Here is a 21,395-nt window from a genome sequence, read left to right as displayed (position 1 = left end):
TGCTCCAGACAACAGTGACTACCCTTTGTCCTGGTATGAATGCAGTTGCTCGCCGTTTTCCAAACACTTTCACACATATGTAAAGAAGAGTCTGGGAGCCCTCCAAGATTTTAAATTTTAGTTTAAAATGAAATTATATAGTAAGCTTTTGAAAAATTAAAACATCCACATATGTGAGATTGTACCTCTGCCTTTACTGCAGGCTGTTTGCAAAATTCAGGAAGCCCTGCCTTTCCATTCATTAAACACATAGTCGTTGAGCACCTCCTAAGGGCAAGGCAGGATGCCAGGTGATGGAGGTGGAGAAACAGGGCTTGTTCCTTGCTCCGATGGGGAAGGCACGTAAGCAGACACCCTCGGCACAGGAAAACACAGAATGGAGGTGCTGTGATGGGATAAAAGGGTCACGCTTATAAGAACAAAGGAAAAGCGCATCCTTCCAATGCAGGAGACACAAACAAGCTCAGGAGGTTGGCAGGTGTCTTGAAGGAACATCAGTCTTGCTGAGGGGGGGCAGAAACTCCAGGCTTACCCGACGTAGCACGGGCATATATGCTCGCCACATTCCAAGAACCAGAAACACAAGAAAGAAGAAGCCAGACCAGACACCACAAAGCTGTGACCGTTGGGCTCAGAAGTCTGGGATTTTTATGAACCAAGGAGGAGCATGAAGGGGAAGTGACGGTCCAACTGGCTGTGCTGGTAGGGGCAGGTGGGGGCAGATGAGGCTGCTGAAATGATCCACTGGGGGCTGACAGAGCTGGCTGTGGCAATGGGAATGGAAAGAAGTGGAGATTCAAGAGATTTGGGGCCGGTACAAACCACAGGGACTTGGAACCATCATATGAATGGATGAGGAAGTAGGCAAAATAGACTCTGAGCACTATTATATGTGAACACTTGGATGGCGCCCATGGACTGGCCGGCTTTTGCTGTTGAAACATTTCCTGTGTTTAAACAGTCACATCCTGCACTGAGCCCTTGTTTTAAGCTCTTCAAACATCCCTGAGAGAAGTGGGGGAGTTATTTCAATCCTCCTTTTTACAGATGAGAGAACCATGACTGGCAAGGTTTAGCCCTAAGCAGGAAACCCAACTAACCCAACTGATCGGTGCAGAGCTGGGACGAAAGAACAGTGTAGTCCTCATTACACAATCCAGCGAAACACAAAGATGGCTCAAAACTGTCCTAGTGGCATGTTTCCAGCCTAAGTGGGACAAAGTTCATACAACTTTATACCGTGAGCTGTGTTGTAAGGTGGTCTGTTGATAATGTCCATTCCAAAAGCCAACGGAAAGCTACCAGTACGCTGAATCATTAAAAACATGGAGGTACAGGACTCAAGTCTTACACGGTTCTGAAAAAAATACCCTTCACAGATGCTATCTTTAGACTCAAGTTTTCCCAGCATAAAGTTTTTAAAAGAACAATCCATCTAAAAAGCATGTAAAGAAATTCATTGACAAAGGTTTAGATGTTTTAGGACTTTAATGTCCTTCACACGGTCAACATAAAACACTGACAATGGATGAACAATAGGGGAAAAGACTATTCAGCAAAGATCTTCCGTCTTCGGCATCACTGGTCAAACACCAGAAGGAGAACAATCACGTGAAGCAACAGTAAGGGAATTTAACACAGATTTTTAGTTTAACAGCATAACTGAAAAACAAAACCAACCAACCAACCAACCAACCGATCTTCTACCCACTGAAAGGAAAGGAAAAGTGAATCAGGGAGCTTCCAAATCTTGTGAAGCAGCTTAAAAAGGGAGAGGGGAGGGGGAAGGGGAGGCACACGACTGTTGAGAACCTAACACTCTAATGCACAAGGTCAAGGATCCTAACAAATTCTCAAAGTCTCAACATATACCAACAAGAACCGTATTATTAGAAATATAAAGGCACAGAGATATAAATGCATAGATATATAAACTATTTGGTAGTAAAAACAGACCTTGCTATACAAACATATAGTAAGTCACTTCTATCGCTTTATGAGAACAACCGTATAAAGAAAGGATCCAGAAGACCTCACTGCTGTCATCTTGCAAAGGATCAAAATTCAGCACCTAGAGGGCCCCACCCACCCTCCATGCTGTGTGTCTGTGTTTCTCTAAAAATAATAACCTGCAATTGGCATATAATTAAACCCATAGGCAGCTTTGAATATGAGATCTAGGCAGCAAAGACAGCAAAGACAACAGTAGCTGGAATTTGGTAGAAAAGTAAGAGAAGACTTTTTAAAAGCTTCCAGTTCAAGTCAGAATTAAGGTTAAGTTTCAACAGCTTGGGATAGCTGTGGATGCTTTTCTGTTCTCTGAAAAAAGAAGAAAATCTATCATAAGTATGTGCATTCGAAAAAAATACTGTGTTTCTTAGCCATGCCCAGGTGACTTTCAATTTTGTACACTGTTCAAGGGCAGAGTGTATATTAGTTAGGATGTGCTCATAGCTGGTGCATCTCCAAAAAATGCTTCATGAAGGCTGCCAGCTTCTGACATCTTCAATGGTGACAGCATTATACAGAGAGGCCTGAATGCCTCCCACGGACCCAGAAGAACCACCGATGCAGCCGTTAAGAACAGGAGCATCTGGTTGAGCATCAGGATGACCCTCCTTCCCGTCACCAGCTCCTGCGAGAGTCACGGCACCTGAGGCCGTCGTGTCCAACCTCCCACCTGAAAGCCCCTGCAGGTGGCCAGGAGCGTCACACATCTCAGTCATTAGAAAATTCCTTTCCAACGGCAGTGAAGGACGGTCATGCTCACAGGTAACCTAGGTTAGCTCAACTCTTCAATGAGCCTGCTGTGCAGGGGGCAGGGAGCGGGCAGCTATTCTCATGCGTGAAAACATACATCTTCCATGGAGCTCACAGAATTAACTACTCTCTCTGATGTTCAGGGGAGCAACAGTGTCTGTTCTTACACTGAACAGGCTTGTGCCAGCTGCACTACAGACGGGATGGCACCCTTTGTGCTGTCAGAGAAGAGACTTTCAAAGGAAATTTTGACCAAAGCTCCTAGAAGGTGTGCCCCCCGCCGCCCCATGCTCTCGGCCATGGAATCATACTATGGGGCCTGTAAGCAGCAGCAGGAGCACCCCCGTAACAAACGGTCTTTCCCAACTAGTTACAATACCTGCTACTCCAGGATGGACAGGGTCCTAGATGTGTTTCCTTCAGCGTCTGAAAACTAAACCAAGTCTCTGACAAGCTTCTGGATGGGACACGTACTCACCACCTATGCCCTTTCAGGGAGACCATACTGAGTTCAAGAGCTTTGTCGAGAAATCTTTTTTCTAAAGCATCATCTCCTTTGGTGTTGCCAATGCAGAATGGAATATTCATCTTGCTTCTATCCTGGGCCTGCACTGGACATCTGAAAAACATGTTTTTTCTTCCAGCTATTTTTCTGCAATGTGCAACTGCCATTAACAAAGCAACAGAAAAGTTTTAAAAACCATTTTCCAGATGCAAACAAGGGATTAAAAAAAAGATCTGTGCCAGGACATTTATCATTTACTTAGGGAGATCACTCTTGCATATGGAACAGTGAGTTAACATTCTCTTATACGACTCATACTTAATTTCCAAGAGCCTCAGTTTCCTCATCTGAATATTAGCAATAATAATAATATCTCCATTTCATACTAGTTATGACAGTTCAGTGGTACAACATAGATGAAGCTTTCAACCCATGGCAGCCACCCAGCAATGTGAATGACCCTTTCTCTACAAGGCTGCAGAGAAAAAAAATAAGTTGGTCCGAATAGTGGCGGTAAGATTTAAAAATAATGAGCAGCAGCTTTCAAAGCACTTAAAACACTGTATTGTCCCAAGCTGTGTGACCTTGAACAAGTTACTAAATCTCTCTGTTGTGCCTCTCTGATGTGAGGACTAAATGGCCACAAATTCTCTGCAGCCCTCTCAGCAAGAGGTGGGGTCTAGTGCTCCGCACCTTTTGAATCTGGGCTGGCCGTGTGGACTTGCTTTGACCAAGAGACTGCAACAAGAGTGATGCTGTGCAACTTCCAAGCTGAGGCCTCAAGGGGCATGAGGCTTCTATACCTGCCCTCTTAAAACATCACTGCCATGGAAGCAAGCCCGAGCTAGCCTGCTGGAAATAACAGGCCCAGCCCACAGCCAGCACCAGCTGCCAGACAGATGAGGGGGGCCATTTAGCCTCTAGGTGGATCACCAGATGACTTTGGTTGAATAAGTGATCTCAGATGAGACCAGCAGAAGAAACCACCCCACTGAGCCCAGCCCCACCTGCTGACTGAAAAGAATCCTGAGCAAAAGAAATGGCTGTGGTTTTCAGTCACAGTCTTGAAGTGTTCTATGATGCAAAAGTAGATAACTGATAGAATTTAGAACAGCATCTGGAACACATTCAATGCTATGTAAATATCGATTGAAGTCAACAGAGCTGTCTTTTCATTCTCCGCACCTTGCACAGGGATCATACAGACTCTCAAAAATGAATGGGTCAAGTTTCATCTAGGATACGTTAGTATTGGACTTCAGTTTCTGATTTGGAGAGTGAGCAAGCCAAAATTATCTTCCGCTGACAACCAAAGGAGACAAACAGAAGAAGAGCTGACATGCTATTCTGGATTACAAGGAAAATATGTCATAACTCTCTCAATTTTCTCAAGCACATCCTATTTTATTCTTCCACTTCTACAGGGTGGGATTCATTAAAAGTAAACAGCAAAGAAAAGCAGTGTGAGGAAGCCCCCATTAAAAGCTATGCTCGGCCCTCAGGGCACACACATAATTCCTGTTAAAGTTAATAGGAGTCAAGTGCACGTCGACAGACAGAAGAGACGCAAGCAGGGAAACCAAGTATCTGGTAACAGGCTTTGAGCCTGAATTCTGGGCCCCCCTTTGCACAGGTAGTAGGTATCCTGGTTGACGTTGACATTAAAAATGTAGTGTCTACCCTCTTTGATATTCTGCTGCCTCAGGCTCCCCAGGTGACAGTCCAATTATAGAGCTGGAGCAGCAAAAAGGACACGTGATTTAAGGGGAAAAAATATTAAAAGGGGGAAGAATTAAGAACCTGGATTTACAAAGAATCTGTATTTACAGTCGTCCCCCACACATTTACCCATCCTACTGTGAACGTAGGTGGTATCCTGACAGCAACAATGTCATAACAACTAGAAATTGAAGATTAAATTTGCACGGTGCCTGAGAGTGTCCCTGCTGTGGGGCTGAGGGAAGGAAGAAAAAGATGAAGGGGAATCAGCTGCTCCCAACCTAGCAAGACGGCTGTGGAGGGAATTCAGATTCCACAGGATAAGCGCTGTGGAAGCACAGAACTGAGCAAGTACCTCTGCCCAAGGGCAGGTTGAAGGTTTCAGCGGAAGGGAGGTGAGAAGGGTCAGGACACGGGGAGACGAAGGAAGGGCATCTGGCAGAGAGCTGTCTCTGCCAAGGCACAGGGGACCTCAGCAAGTTCTCTGCAGCACCTGGGGCGCTGGGTGTCTGGCTGGGGGCAGGACTGCAGACCGCAGAGGGCCCTGCAGACACGCTCTCCTGGGAACTGGATCCATCGGATCCTGGAGCATGAGGAGCAATCAGGTCTGCACAACAAGGAGTTCTGCGTTGTAGAAAAAGCACTAGGACACAGGGGCTGGAGGGTGGGGACACTGGGGGAGAGGCCTGCTAGAAAGCTCCCACAGAGAACTTTCTAGGTCAACAGAATTAGGGCTCGTGATCAAGACAGGGACACTGGGGAGTTTCAAGCATGGACAGTAAATGAAAATGCCAATAAGGACCCAACAGTCATATAAATGAGTATAACAGGCCCAACATGACAGACTCAGCACAAACCCCCTACGTTACCTGTTAACTGTGAGGGCCCGTTCTTTACTTCCACAGAGAAACAGTCTCCCTTTTGCTTGAAACATATGGCCCTCCCAGTCTGTTTCTCCCACTTTCAGAGACACGGGGATTATGAAATAAGACATCTGGATTTAAATCATCTTCCCATGTTCCAGTAAGGGCTCAAATTGTGTGTTTTAAACCCTGTGAGCCACACCGAGCACTGCCGTGGGCTGTGCTGGGCCACCGCTCCCAGGAGTTATCACTAAATCCCACAGCAGGGGCAGGGCCTGTGGTCGAATGAGTTGGGGGCAGGGAGAAGGTGCCAGGCTGACAGAGCGCTAGCAGGGGGCCGGGTGGGTGTGGAAGCAGCAGGTAATCCTGGGACTACAAAGCTTCCAGGACAGTCTGAGCAGCACTCCCCAGGGAGTCTAGGACGGAAGCTGATAAGGATGGTTGTGACTGGAAAAGCGGTGCCACAGTCAGTCATAGAAATTTAGGAAATCCTGAATTAACAGGGCTACACGTGTTTCTTGACTCAACTTCCTAGAGCGTCTCAAGAGCTCCGGTGAATCGTGAACTCCCAAGAGGATAATTCATACAGGAACAGAGTTTTCCCCAAATGCATGTGGCTGAAAAACCCACTGCATCTCTGGGATGAGTATTCTAGAATGCCCACTGAGAAACCCCTGGACTTCCCAAGGTACCAGAGGGGTGTGTGTGAGGGGAAAGGCACCACCTCAGCGCGAAACAGCATCTCACAAAGGTGGTGACGGTTAGTAGGGCGCAAGAAAACCGCAGGCAGCTGGCAAGCGATGACAAGATGCTCGTTTCAGTGGTGTCTGCTCCAAAAGACAAACCAGAAACAAGAAGGGCACGAAGAGTGCATCCTGAGGTGAGAGAAGCCCACAAAACAGTCACTAGGCCTCTCCTGACTGCCTAACTTTTAAATAAAAAATTAACTCTAAATTTGCACACGATTAGGAAAACTAGAGTAAAAATATAAAGATCTATTCCCTTCCATAGAGGTGGCTGCCAATAACAGTCTTTTGTGCATTCTCAGGATCAGATACACAAATGTGTATACGTGTATATATGCGTGTTTCCGTATGTACATATATACATATATAGTATTTACAAATACAAACACTGTGGGTTTCTAAGTGGAATCATAGAAATGTCCTTTTCTACACCTGCTCTTTTTCCTTTTGACCTCATGACATATCAGGTCATCTTCCCAGTTTGCTCACAGACCTTCCCCGTTCTCCACACACACGTTACTCCATACCACGGATGGATCCTAATTTCCTTCATCAGACCCCTCCTGAAGGACATCCGGGTTGTCTCTACATTTTCCCCATTATGTAAGTATCCCTCATTGGACTTGCGGGTGCCTGATTTTATGCACACTTCTGTGCAAGGCAGAGTACTGGCAGAGGGCAGGTGCCTAGAAGTCAAAGTCTTTGGTCAAAGAGCAAGGGAGTTTTGAACTTTGATGGACGCTGCAAACCTCGCTCCAAAATTGAACACATTTATTATACTTAACATAGGCAAAGTGTGTTTGTTCCCTCGTCTACACCAGATGTTATCAGTCTTTAGAATTTCTGCCCATCAGAGGGGAAGAAAATCCCATGGTTTTAATCTGCATTTCCTAAAGAAGTTGGACCCTCTTCAACTGTCTAGTAGCCAGCTGTGTTTCTTCTGAGTTGTTTGCTCATACAGGTAGAAACCACCCCCTGCCTTTTTAAAATTTGCTTATCCTTTTTCATTTATTTGTGGGTTCTTCTCTATAGCAACAGTCACCTTTATATGTTAATACACTACCCAACTTTGGTGTCTGTCATTTTGTTTTGTTTACGTCTTGAACTGTAGAAAAGTTTTAAATTTTCATGGAATTAAATATCTTTTACTTTATGGCTTCTGAGTTTTATGGCTTACTTAGGAAGGCTTCTGTACTCCCTACACTTACACAGAAATTCTCTCCTGTATTTTATATTTGCTTCTTGCATCTAGTTGCCTTTGCATCTTTTCGACTGACTAGAAGTTGTGTATGCTATGATGCAAATATCTAATTTCTGTTTAAATGAATTATCAATGCTTCAATCAATCAATTAGACAAAAAGTCAAGTTAGACTGTAAAATTGTCTAAGTTAAAATACAATTCTCAAGTAAACAGGGACCTGTTTCTGGACTTCTCTTCCGATCTCTGTTTCCCTCTGCCAGTGGCTTTATATGTTAATAGATCGTATGTTAACATTACATTTTATTAATGTTAACATATATGTTTAAAATGTTTCATCTATCCTTTTGCACTAACTTTTTCAGGAGAACACTGAACTGGCTTCTAGATATTTACTAATTTTTGTGACTATTGCAAATGGGATCTTTCCTTGTTTTTCAGTGTTATTTCTGGCTGATGGGAAAGTAACTGACTTCTACATACTTAGACACAACTGATCACAATTCTGAACATGATCATTTCTAGTTTTTCCACTGATTCCTGCATTTTGAAAAAACAGTCATTATCATCTGTGATTTTTGTTGTTTCCTTAGTAAAGGCTCTGGAAACAGCCCCCCCCACCAATCTCCCCATGTTCTTATCCTGCCTGATCCCACTTCCCCACTGCACCTGACCCTAACCTGTCTGCACTGCTGTAAAACACTGTCTGTTCACAGGGTTCTGATGACAATAAAAGGTATTCATATCTGTAAAGTGCCAAGGGCTCTGCCTACTTTATTTTATTTTGGGGTTGTCAACAGACACATCACATGCTTCCCTCTTTCCTAAGGCCTGGACCCCACATGAAAGGGAGAAAAGGTGACCTCGTATCTGGATATGGATTTTGTCACTTCAAGAGCTTTATCATATTAAAATTAATATCTAATAAATATTAAACACTATGTGTCAGGAACATCCTAGGTACGTTCCATAAGAACCACAAATAATATTAACAGCTAACCGTTAAGGAAGTAATTAACTGTTAAGGAATAACCATTAAAGCTGTTTTAATTTTAGCACACCAGAAAATATAAGGGGTATAAATTCTAGTAGCATTAAAAAAAAGAAAGAGGGCCTCCATGGTGGCGCAGTGGTTGAGAGTCCGCCTGCTGATGCAGGGGACACGGGTTTGTGCCCCGGTCCGGGAGGATCCCACATGCCGCGGAGCTGCTGGGCTGGTGAGCCATGGCCGCTGAGCCTGTGCATCCGGAGCCTGTGCTCCACAACAGTAAGAGGCCTGCGTACCGCAAAAAAAAAAAAAAAAAAAAAAAAGTTACCAATTCTAATAGTAGCTTTTCCTTTTCGACCACTTTCCAAAATTATAGTTCTCTTTTTCTGTCTAGAAGCTTTGGATGGTTCCTTCACCGATGGAGAAGTTATCCATTGGTACTGAGAGAGAAATGATAAATATGCCATTTAAGTTACAGGTAATTTAGGAGGGTTTGATCTTCATTAGAAATTAAGTTATTTTAAGTTAATAAAAGGTCTTCAATCTGCATTTCTGGGAAGCTAAATTAAAGCATCACACAACATTTTCAAAAACAGAAAAGCCATTTCATTTGACTAAAAACTTAGTTTTAAGATGGCAGAAAGTACCTTGATAATTTTCTTTTAAGAAGGAAAGAAAAACAAGCCATTAAAGAGAAATTCTTCCGAGAGAATTAAAACATGTTATATACCTCTGACTTGGCACTCCTTCCATTCTGGAGACCTTTTTTGGTAACTGCTTTCAGCACAGAATGATTTAAAGTAAAATAAATTGAAATTAGAGTAATTATTTCCCAATGAGTGGCTATTTCCATTTAAAACCAAAAGCCAACTAATTATTGCTTTTCCCATAAAATTAAATATGAAATCTACATTATGTAATTATACACTTATTTCCCCCTTTGTGTATTCTAATTTCTTCCTCAAAAACCTAAGATGCCATCTTGCAGACTGCCCCCAGTGGCTACTATTTTGGCAGCAGCAAAGGTCAGCTTTAAACATTTTGCATCTAAAGTGGCTTTAGATACCTTTGGATAGAAAGTACAGTCTGAGCACCATCCAGACGCTTAGATACCTAAAGGGCATCCAAGATAACAAACCAAAGTCCTGATAGTCCCTCAAAAGCTGCTCCTCCCATCAGCCCCCTTCTTCTAAGTGATACCACCCAGTTGCACACATAATCATCAACGACTTGTCTCCTTGTTACTATTTCCTTCATACCCCACATCTAATCTATCTGCAGGTCTTGATAGCTACACCCTCAAAACACAACCTGAATTCAACCACTTTTCACTTGCTCCAAACTTCCAACCTAACCTAGGCCATAAACATCTCTTATTTGGAGCACTGTGACAGTCTCCTAACTGGTCTCCCTGTTTCTCTTCTTTATCCTCCCAAGTCCATTCTCTATACCAGGTCACCTTATTGAGATACTATTTGGATCATGCCTTTTTCCAGTTCAAACCCCTCTACTCATTTAGAATAATCCACATCTTTACGCTGGCCTTCAAGACTTTACAAGAGCAGACCCCTGGCTAGCTCCTTGACCTCATGTCATACCACACTCTTCTTCACTCGGTACTCTGGCCATGTTGGCCTCCTTGCTTTTCCTTAAATACTCCACCCACCTACATGCCTGCATACTCATTGCCTCCTTGTCCTGGAATGTGCTTACTCCAGTTCTTCCATGGCTTGCTCCTCTCTTCATTCAGGTCTCTGTTCAAATGCCACTTCTCCAGTGAAGCTGTCCCCTAACAAACCTATCCAATGGAGTCCTACCTGCTCTCCCTCACTCTCCTTACTTTAAGATATTTTTGCACTTCCTACCCTCTAAAATTATATTACTTATCTGTTTACTCATTTCTATCTGAACTCCCTCACTCTCCTTACTTTAAGATATTTTTGCACTTCCTACTCTCTAAAATTATATTACTTATCTGTTTACTCATTTCTATCTGAACTCCTTCACTAGAATGTAAGCTCCACGAGGGCAAGACTTTTGTCTGTCTGGTTCACTGCTTTATCCCTAGTGCCTAAACCCATATCTGGCACACAGAAGATATTTAAAAAATTGCTTGTGATTCTGACAAATGAATAAAGTGCTCCTGGCAAGAATTCAGAGGTTGCACAGGAAAGAAACAATGCTCTTGGTGGAAGCAGGCTTAGTATCTAGGTTCACCTCTATTCAGAGTAGGGATAAGAACAATTTACAAGTAAAATTCACTTTAATTAGTACATTATCTGCTAAAAACATAAGGGAAGTGCAACACTAGAAAAGTACAGTTGAAGCTTGAACAACATGGGTTTGAACCTCGCGGGTCCACTGACACACGCATATTTTTCAATAAATATGTACTATCGTCCTACACGATCCAAGGTTGGTTGAATCCACAGATGTGGAACCACTGACTATAAACTTATACTCAGATTTTCAACTGCGTAGGGGTCGGCACCCCTAACCCCACGTTGTTCAAGGGCCAACTGTGTGTGATGAGGAAAGCTAAACACATTCAATTTTACAAAACTGTCAAAACGTGAACAAATTCTTTTTGTTTTGCTACGTGTTTATCAATTTCAAAAAAGTGACCACATACCAACAAGTGGATTTTTTCTTATATCCAGAACGAGCAGAGTTCTGTTGGTTTCAAGGGCCTTTAGTAAAGCCTTTGCTCCTTCACTGGTGAGGCCACACTGTTGCAGGTCAAGTGCTTTTGATGAAAGACAAAGGTCACTTCCTAACTCTACAGATTTAACATATAGACAACTCTCATTTTCTCACGTGTGGAAGAGTCCTGCACAAGACAAGTCATGGCAGGTTTGTAATTTTGGGTATGGAAAAAAACAGAAACGTATATGCACACACATAATGCATGATCCAATTTAAAAACCTCTTCTTGAATGTGCAATGATAACCCTGGCTTTAGTATCAATAAATCATCCAACATCTTTTACAATTACAGAACTGAAGAATAACTGTATATAATGTATGAGCAAAAAGCATCACAAAATGAATCTCAGTTCATAATTAGCAAGGGCGGCAGAGGCATGTAAACCTCACAAGCAAAACCCGGTGGAGCTCAGAAATGCACTGCATTCTTTTGATCATGATCTTCAGCTCCAAATCACACTTGAAACTAGCTAAAAGGGGAAAACAAAATAGAAGAAATGTAATAACTGTTAGTTTTAGAGGAAAAAAGGACAAGTCTAAGAGGATACAAATAATAACAAATGCAAACAATGTGTGAATAGAGAATACATAGTAAAAACCTATCATGAAAGTATGATGGTCAAGAACTCTCTCCATAAAAAGTCAGACAAAAACCAGAAACACTGAACATGAATTCTAGTAGTTCTGGGGCTGAACAACCTACTCATTTAAACCAAAGGGATCATCACCAAAGCACAGGTATTAAAAAAATATTACATGAAAGGAAACTATGATGAGTCTTTTTTTTTAAGTGTGGTGTGGACCATCACATTAAAATAACTGGAGTCTTTCAACACCCCCATGACACACAGAAATAGCAAGTAAGACATACGGATCTGACAGGATATGATACAACCCTTACAAACTCTCACTACAGGAGAATGGACACAGGGTATAATTAACCAAATAGCCAAATTAATACAAACAGCCAGTAAACCTCACCAGTAAATCAAATGAATACAAAATAAAACAAAATGTAGTTATTTTCCTATCAGATTAAGCCAAGATTCTGTAAGAAAAGCCGTTAAATCATGTCTATACCCTTTTGATCCAACAACTCTCTTTCTAAGAATTTAACCAAAAGAAATAGTCAGAGATATAGGTAAGGATATATATCAGAGTACTATTTGTAACTGAAAAACTGGACAAAGCTTATATACAAGAATGGATAAGCTACGTGCACTGTGGCATATTCATATAATGAAATACTGAACAATCACAAAAAATGATGCAGGAGATGCAAATTTACTGACTTGCTAAAATGCTCATACTAAATTAATTGAAAAAAGTTATAAAATTTGGAGTAATCCCACTTGCATAGAAAATGGAGAGGTACTCATTTTTGTAGTTTTACATTTTTTTACAAGTGCTACAAGCCACTGTTTGTGAGAGGCAGGCTTCACATCTACTGTTGTGGTAGACTATAAATTGGCATAGCATTTCTGGGTGGTAATTTGGCCATGTGTATCAAAAGTCTTAAAAGTATGTCACACTTAGTCATTCCACTTGTAGTACCTTATTCTACAGAAGTAATCCCGATGGACACAGAGATGTATATACAACGTATTCACATTGTTTCTGACAGGGAAAAGCAAACTGTCTAAATCGAATTGCAAAGAATTGATTAAACTATGGGACATCAATACGACGCAATACGACATGATACATCATTAAGTGAAAAAAGCAGGAATATGAAATAGCAAGTATACTACAATTCTATTTTTGTAATCCCTAAGTGTACAAATATATTTGTAGAAAAAAAAAGACTGAAAGTATATACACCAAAATGAACAGTGATTATGTCTGGGTATTAAAATTATAGGTAATTGTTCTCTTGTTACTCTGTATTTTCTATAAAGGATATATGCAACTCTTAGAGAAAGTTTAAAAGCAAAATAAAAGCTATCAGTAAAATGAGGCTTTAAAAAAAATCCTATCACAATAGTATCATGCCAAAAGCTAAGCATATTTCATATTAAAAATTCAGTACTTTCAATTTTAGAATTTACCTCTAAGCCATAAATCCTCACTAAGAGATTCTGCCAAAGCACTTGCACCCAGGTCACCAATGAGCGTGGTGCAGTTCAGAGTGATGCGCCTCAAACCAGCCATACAGTCAAGATCAGGTCTCCTGGAACGAAGACTCTCAGCCCAGGTTTCTTCATGCTTTCTGGTAGTCTGATATGTCAAAGATTTAATGGGATGAAATTAAGATGCCTGAATAAGGAAACAGGGTGTGCCTACTGAGTATGGCTTATTATGTCAGAGATTTACACACACACACATATCAAGCATATATGCCAGGAGCATCAACCTGAGAAACTCAACAGTCACTTCTGGTTTACGAGTCCAGTGACCCAGATTCTACTCGGTCAGTGATTAGATTCTAGCCACTGGATAGACTGTTTCTGAACACTTATGTAAAGTTGGACAACTCAATTACAGTCTATGAATTATTTTCCTTATCTTCTAAGTCAGGGAATTGGTTCTAAATTCTATCATTGCTGAGGCTCTAAATTTCATCATTCTGTCCTCCAGTGGTCTCCAAACACCTGACTGGGCAAACCATAAGAAAACTTTTTAATATGCATCTTATTTATTAACAAATTATATACACAAAGTTCCATACATATAATTTATGTACATGATAAACTACACAGATTTTTTAAAATAATACAAAGGTAAAAATGTTCTAATATTTTCTTTTCCTAACTCCTAAGGCATTATTTTATTTTACTTATATTTTATAAATATTTATTTATTTGTTTGTTTGGCTGTGCCAGGTCTTTAGTTGCAGCATGCCGGATATTTTAGTTGGGGCATGTGGGCTCTTAGTTATGGCAGGCACGTGGGATCTAGTTCCTCGAGCAGGGATCGAACCCAAGCCCCCGGCATTGGGAGCACATAGTGTTAACTGCTGGACCGCCAGGGAAGTCTCAAGCATTATTTTAAAAACTATATTTACAAAATGTATATCTCACATGCTACCTAGGGTATGCACACAAGCTTTAGAGGCCTGGACTATGCACAGCCAGTTTGATGTGCCTTGGAAAAATAATGGTTTGACATTTAAGCAAAAGTACTGTCTTAAAGACGTTCAGTTCTTTATATTCATAAAGTAAATTTTGGTAACAGGGAACACTGACTGTAAATGAAAAAAGTCTTATTACATTCTTGAAAAAATAAAAGACTCAAAGTGCCTTTGTTACTCTAAAAGGAAAATCATTAGTGTCATTTTTCTATTAACAATAACTTATCAAAGCTCCAAGGAGAAACAACAGCAATCACTTACACAGTGCTTAGTATGTGCCAGGCACTATTTATACAAATGAGTGCATTTACACCTCATAATGAGGCATAGAGGTTAAGTGATTTGCCCATGGTCACTAGCTATGAAATGGGAGAAAGGGAATTTGAACCTAGGCCACTTGGCTTCGGCACCCAAGTTCTTGACTGTTTTCTACCTCAGGGGTCAATGGACTTGCCCTGTATAGGCTCAAAGAATTTTTCAATTTTTAAAATCTAAATTTAAACATTTCCACATTTGTGGGCTATACAGTTTCTGTTGCAACTACTCTGCCCCACTGGCGTAGGGTGAAAGTAGCCATAACTACCATGTAAACAATGGGTGCGACTATGTTCCAAAAAAACTTCCTTTACAAAACCAGGCAACGGGCTGCATCTGGCCTACCAGCCAGAGTTTACCTATCCCTGAGCTGCATCATCAAACTATTAAAAAGCCTTCATATCAAATTATTAAATAACTTTAGGCCTAAATACAGTCATAATAACCACTGTAAAGTTTTAAGGTATTATTTTAAAAACTGTATTTACAAATTGCTGATGTACTGATTTTTATTAGTTTAAAAACTACAGCAGCTAATAAACACTTGATTCATTTAAGTCTTGAACACTATAACGGCATAGTTTCTTCACAGTATTACAATAAATGTTTTCAGTAAAAAAATACATAAAAGTAATATTAGGTATTATATAGTAAATCTCTTATTTCTAAAATTAAGTGGACTATCTTTATTAAATGGTAGAATCCCAAACTGAAAAGTGGTCATATTCTTTCAGCAAAATGAAAGCTGCACTCACATGTATCAAAAGACAAAAATTAGGGCTTCCCTGGTGGCGCAGTGGTTGAGAGTCCGCCTGCCGATGCAGGGGACACGGGTTCGTGCCCCGGTCCGGGAAGATCCCACATGCCACGGAGGGGCTAGGCCCGTGAGCCATGGCTGCTGAGCCTGTGCGTCTGGAGCCTGTGCTCCGCGACGGGAGAGGCCACAACAGTACCGCAAAAAAAAAAAAAAAAAAAAAGGCAAAAATTAACTGCCCTCTGTATCAATATATTAATGTGTTTCAATCACCTATGTTTTCATGAAAGTTTAAACATAAAATCACCTTTAAGATCTAGGCCATGTGATCTGCTCCCTGCCATGTCAGAATACACCCCGTGAAGTTTACTTGTCTTAAGTGTGATAGAATTCTTTATACCTTGACAAATAACTAAAAGGAAAAAAAACACACATACACAATAAGATGAAGAGCCTATACATTTGTCAATCTTGACTTATTTGCTTTTCTTGAGTCAATTGGAGGTTTATAGCCACATTCTCAAAATCATTAACTACAATCTTCCCAAACAGGTCATTGACGAACAGATGCATTCTAAAACTTGTCAGTAACAAAGTGCTATTCCAGTTTACAGCAACAGTTTAATTCTATTTAGATACTAAAAGTGAATACACTGAATACTGCAAACTTTTTTCCCAACCACTCATCAAAGTACTACATACCTTTTCAGATATAGGGAAAAAAAGAAAAAAAGAAAAAGCATAAGGTTCTTCCTATTTTCATTTCCAAAGATACATCCCAATCTTAATGATCAATCAGTGATTTAAACGTCAACTATAAACCCAGTATTTTATTAGCTGCTATGCAGTATACTAGAGCAACAGAGCAAACCCTCTGTTCCCTCAAATTGAAAAGCAGGCTTCCTGACCCCTCCAGACCACTACTGGACACAGGGAAGGCACACTAATGTTTCAGGACCCAAACTAACAGTCACCTGCTTTGTGATTACTTCCATGACACACCCTCACCAACACCACTGAGTGTGCTGCACCTACGGGACGTTACATGTATTTACTATTTTAACACATACCACAGTGCATCATAATTATGATTGCAGATAGATGTTCTAACAATTTAAAGAGAATGATGACTTTTTTGCTCTTTACATCTTGCTATTTCCCTTCCCATAATATTTCTTGAAGAGAAACCATAAAAATATAGACAAACACAAAACACAGAAAATATACAAAATGTGTGGTTTGTGGCTTAACACAAAGTTAAGTAAAATTAGTTCTGACAGTATCCAGAATGACAAAATTTCATGGTACAAATGAGAATGGACCAAGGTTTGAGCAGGTACAGGAGACAATCCAGGCATGAACAACACCAAGAAAAGGTAGACAGGAAGTAACATGGTGTGTAGGAAATCACGAGCCCAGTCTGATGGGAAGAGTCTTAAACAAGACTGAAACTCACTTTCTAAACCTCCATCTCCAACTGGACAATTCGCAAGACACAGGTGCACCAAAGTGGCCCAATATTCAATCACTTTAATGGCGAGGAACAGTTTAAAATTTTATGGCTTTAGTTTGCCCAAAAGCAACTATCAAATGTTGGCAGGACACAATGAAGGCTTACCTTTGTTAACATAGTTAAGCCTCTCTCTCTCACAACTAGCCCACTTAGCTCCACGTTCCTTAGCGCACCCGATGCACTTACACAGCGTTTAAGAGCTTTACACAATTGGAAGGTCACATCTTTATTTCTTTTCACAGGAACACGACTTCTGTAAACTTTATTTCTGCCAGAAGCTAAAGCAAAATTATTGTAAAATAAGTGATTTAAAACACACATTCTATCATTAAAAAGCATTTTTAAAAAAAGCATCTGCTCTGTGCTAAGGATTAGAAACAACTCCTGCCCTTAAAGCCTTCATTAAGGAGGGACATGTGTAAACTCAAAATTTCAATCACATGAGCTAAAGAAACATAACCTTTATGCACAGAGGTTCCTTTGGAGGCAGAATGTTATATCGAAGTGATGGCTTCATGATAACCCTGAAGCAGAATCTAGAAAGATGAGGCTATGCAGAGTTGGAGTAGGAGGTGCATTAACTGCAGAGGGAACATCTGTGAAAAGACACTCAAGCCTGACTCCTGCTGGGCACTGTAAATACTGCAGGTGGGGATGACTAAAGGCCAGGGGTCCAAGTGTGAGAAGAGACAGAAATGAAAGAGATGTTGGCCCAAGCAAGCCTGGGAGAAAGCATGGCTTGTATCCCACAGGTGGTGAGACCTGGGGCTACCACTGGCTGAGTAAGGGTGCCTCTGCTGATTAGAAAAAGGCTCCCCGCTGCTGAAGGACCGACTAGATAAAGGGAGTGATCACAAAAAGCTCCCCTTCCTCAGGGCAAAGAGCCCTATGAGGCTTGGCCGAACACAGTTCAGACTACACGCCTCCGTGCAGAGCACACGCTGGGCGGCTACTATGCAGTAACTCTGTGTGGGCAAGCCATTAGCAGCATTATTTGAAGCACATCTTTTTATGTTAGAAGATCACTTAACCCGAGCAGGCGGATGAACTTAGAGGAACTGAATCCAGGGGCCGTGAACCACCCAGGAGTTTCTGCCATAGTCTGGGCCAAATGCAATATGGATGAAGAAGCAAATTTAGGAGGAGGCCAAAATTTACAAGATAGACCCACTGGATGCAAGACATAAAGAAAGTTCAGTGAAGGAACTCTGAAGAGAATGGGCTCTACAATAAATTTTTCTTACATTCAATGTAAAATATTAGGCAAAATTAAGTACAGTGGCCTTTAAGGTCCCTTCCAGCTCTAATTTCTTTTGATTTCTAATTTGTTACTCTGGTTAAGTAAAGTCCCTTCCGAGGTACAGAACAGTTCTTATACCTGAATGGGATGCAAAGAATAATCTGACTTCTCTTCACCAGGGGATGAGTTGAACTATCCTTGCAGAAGAGATAACAGAGGGTGTGAACCCCAGATCCTGGAAAAGGTCCAGGCACACGATGAGTATTCAGCTTTCTGAAAACAAATGAACAATCATTTCCTCTCCTACATCTTCACACCCTTACTCTGCTGGTTACTTTCTCACAGCTTATAAACATCCTCAAATATACCCACTTAAAAATCTCTCAGACCTATGATTCTTTGGATCTTCTTGTGGGTAACCTAAGGCTCTACCATGCCTTCAAAGACCTGTCCTCCCAAAAAGCCCAGATCTGTACCTTGGGTCCAGACCCGTCTACCAGGCCCCTCTAAAGCACTGAAGATGAAGTAAGATCCTCTTGCCACCCCCAATCCCTTTCTACTGTGCTCTGTATCTCTCAAAAAGATGCAGCTGTAAACTGTCACCCACGCTTGCTGCCCTTCCTTTTCTAACTGGTCACCAGACCTCACCCATTCTCTCTCAGATCTGCAAAATCCAGTCCCACCTTTTATAACTTAAGTGGGACCCTCAGATTACAACTCAGCCTGCACCAAATCAACTGCCTTCCACATGGAGGTCCGAGTGAGCCTCTAAACCACAAGTCCATCTCACTCTTCTTTGGTGTTTCCCACAGCCTTCAGGATAAACACCCAAACTTCTGAAAGGACAAACAAGGCCCCCTTCTCTTGGGCCCCACTAACTTTCCAGTAGCAACTCTCATTTCTTTCCCAAACCCTGAGTTCCAGTCCTGTACATTAGTTTTGCCATATTTTCTTATATTTCTCAAACTTCAACACACACTGCTCTCTCCTGCCACCCCAGGAGCTTCTACATATCCTTAGAAAGGATGGCACCTCCTCCAAGAAGCCTACCCTGAACTTTCCCTTCCAAGATTCTGTGCTCTGCAAAGGGGAAAGATCGGGGGGAGGGAGACATTAGGAGTTTGGCATTAACATAGACACACGACTCTATATAAAACAGATAATCCACAAGGATCTACTGCATAGCACAGGGAACTCTACTCCATATCCTGTAACAAACTCTACGGGAAAAGAATCTGAAAAAGAATGGATACATGAATAACTAAATCACTTTGCTGTACACCCGAAACTAACACAATATTGTACATCAACTAACCTCCAATATAAAATAATAATTAAATTTTAAAAAAAGATTCTGTGCTCTGTAGCACCAGAACTCACTTCTTCCAGAGCACTGACTACTGTGCTTGTGTTTACCTGCCGCCCAGTAGAAGGGGAGATTACCTAGGGCAGAAGCATCGTCTCCAGCAGCCCTTGGTTCTGACAACTCATTCAAGTGCCAGGCTACTTTACACACATAACCTGCTAACTTAATTCTAAGAACCCACAGAAAGAGAGGTTATTAATGTCATTTTACAAGTGTGGGGATTGTAGTCCAAAAGAAACCTGCCCAGGCCACAGACAGCATAAGCCCTGGAATTCAAACCCTAAGCTGCCTTCACACCGGTGATCTTTGCACTATATGATACGATTATTGAAAAAAAAATTTTTTTTTCCTGAACCCTGTTTCAATGGAAAGGAAATGAAGCTGGGATATATCCATTTCCTAATCGCGTTGGTGTGTACCAGGCAAAGTCATTCAATAGACCAGGTAACATCTGTGCAACAATTAACGATGCTCCAAACTGTGCTAAGTGTTCTACTTTGTAGAGTCTAGAAGCATTAACACAGTGCATCCTTGTAACCACCACAGAGACTGGGACCTGTTAAGCCCATGCTACAGATGAGAACACTGAGACCTAGAAGCCTTAAGGCACTCGGCCGGGGTCACCGAGCTGGCAGGAGTCCTAGGCCGCACGCCCCATCTAGTGCACGCACACCCGGGCACTGGGCACTGCTTCTAGTGCCCACCCTCCACCTTGCACCATCGAAAACCCCGCTTCTCAGCGCCAACACGAGGGTCCCTGGAAGCGGGAAGTACAAACCTGTCTCGACAAGCCGTGGCTGGAAGAAGCTCTGGATACAGATCAGGGGCAGCGGGTGCTCAGGAGCGGCACCCAGTGCACCCCGCGGAGGCGGTCAGCCTTAAGTCCAGCGGGGCGTCCTGCAGGGAAGCACGCACGGAGGGCAGAGGCACCAAGTCCTGCAGCGCGCACAGGTCCTCAGAGCGCGGGAAGAAGTCGGCCGCGCTGTCCCGGCGCAGCTTCACCGAGTGATCAGGGCCCGAGCACGGCCTCGGGGACGCTGGCTGTGGACACGATGGCCACACCCGCCTGGGGGCCCCGGCCACTCGGGCGCCCACCGCCCGGTGGCTGCGGCCCCGCAGCGTGCGCAGGACCGGCGTCGCAGCCAGAAGACATAGGGCCACGGGCCCCAGCTACGCCAACCCCCCCATGCCGCGCTCCGGAGACCCCGCGCGGCCTGGTGTTGGCGCAGGAATCTAAGCCCTCCACGCCGCGGGGATGGGGTTTACGTCAGTGGGCGGGACCGTTGGGGCGGGGCTCGAGGACGTCAGCACGCTCGCCGTGCGTCCGCACGCAGCCCTGTCTCCCACGGTGACGCGGCCTGAAAAGTAGGGGCTTGAGCTCTGAGACTTAAGGCAGCGCGAAACGTACGAGGTGTGGAGACTTTGGGCTTTCCAAAAAGCGTTTGCTGACTCATCCAAACAAAACTGAGACCTGGTTGTATCAACGCATTTTAAAAGTAAACTCCCGTAAGTGTCTGTGCTCCCCCCACCCAGGAGAGAGCCTGCACTCCGTGAGGGACACACGAAAGGCTGAGTGAACGTCTGTCTGTGGTCCTTTACCTGGTGCACAGGTGTGTGAATTTATGCGGAGAGCTCTTAATTTCTGTAGTTT

At 42.5% G+C, this 21,395-nt stretch overlaps 1 long non-coding RNA gene across 1 annotated transcript; it reads right to left on the bottom strand.

Moving 5' to 3' along the window:
- Positions 1–16,306: 16,306 nt before the first annotated feature.
- LOC308610089 lies at positions 16,307–20,540 on the bottom strand. The gene is made up of 3 exons (XR_014014424.1): positions 20,523–20,540; positions 18,517–18,613; positions 16,307–17,416 (listed from the first exon to the last, which is right to left on the bottom strand). It is a non-coding gene; the product is annotated as an uncharacterized lncRNA (long non-coding RNA).
- Between the last annotated feature and the right edge of the window lie 855 nt (positions 20,541–21,395).

Source organism: Mesoplodon bidens (assembly GCF_964165515.1).
Source record: "Mesoplodon bidens genome assembly, contig: HAP1_SCAFFOLD_491, whole genome shotgun sequence".
NCBI lineage: Eukaryota > Metazoa > Chordata > Mammalia > Artiodactyla > Ziphiidae > Mesoplodon > Mesoplodon bidens.
Note: the sequence above shows the minus strand (reverse complement) of the source record. Positions and strands in the feature narration are given on the sequence as shown.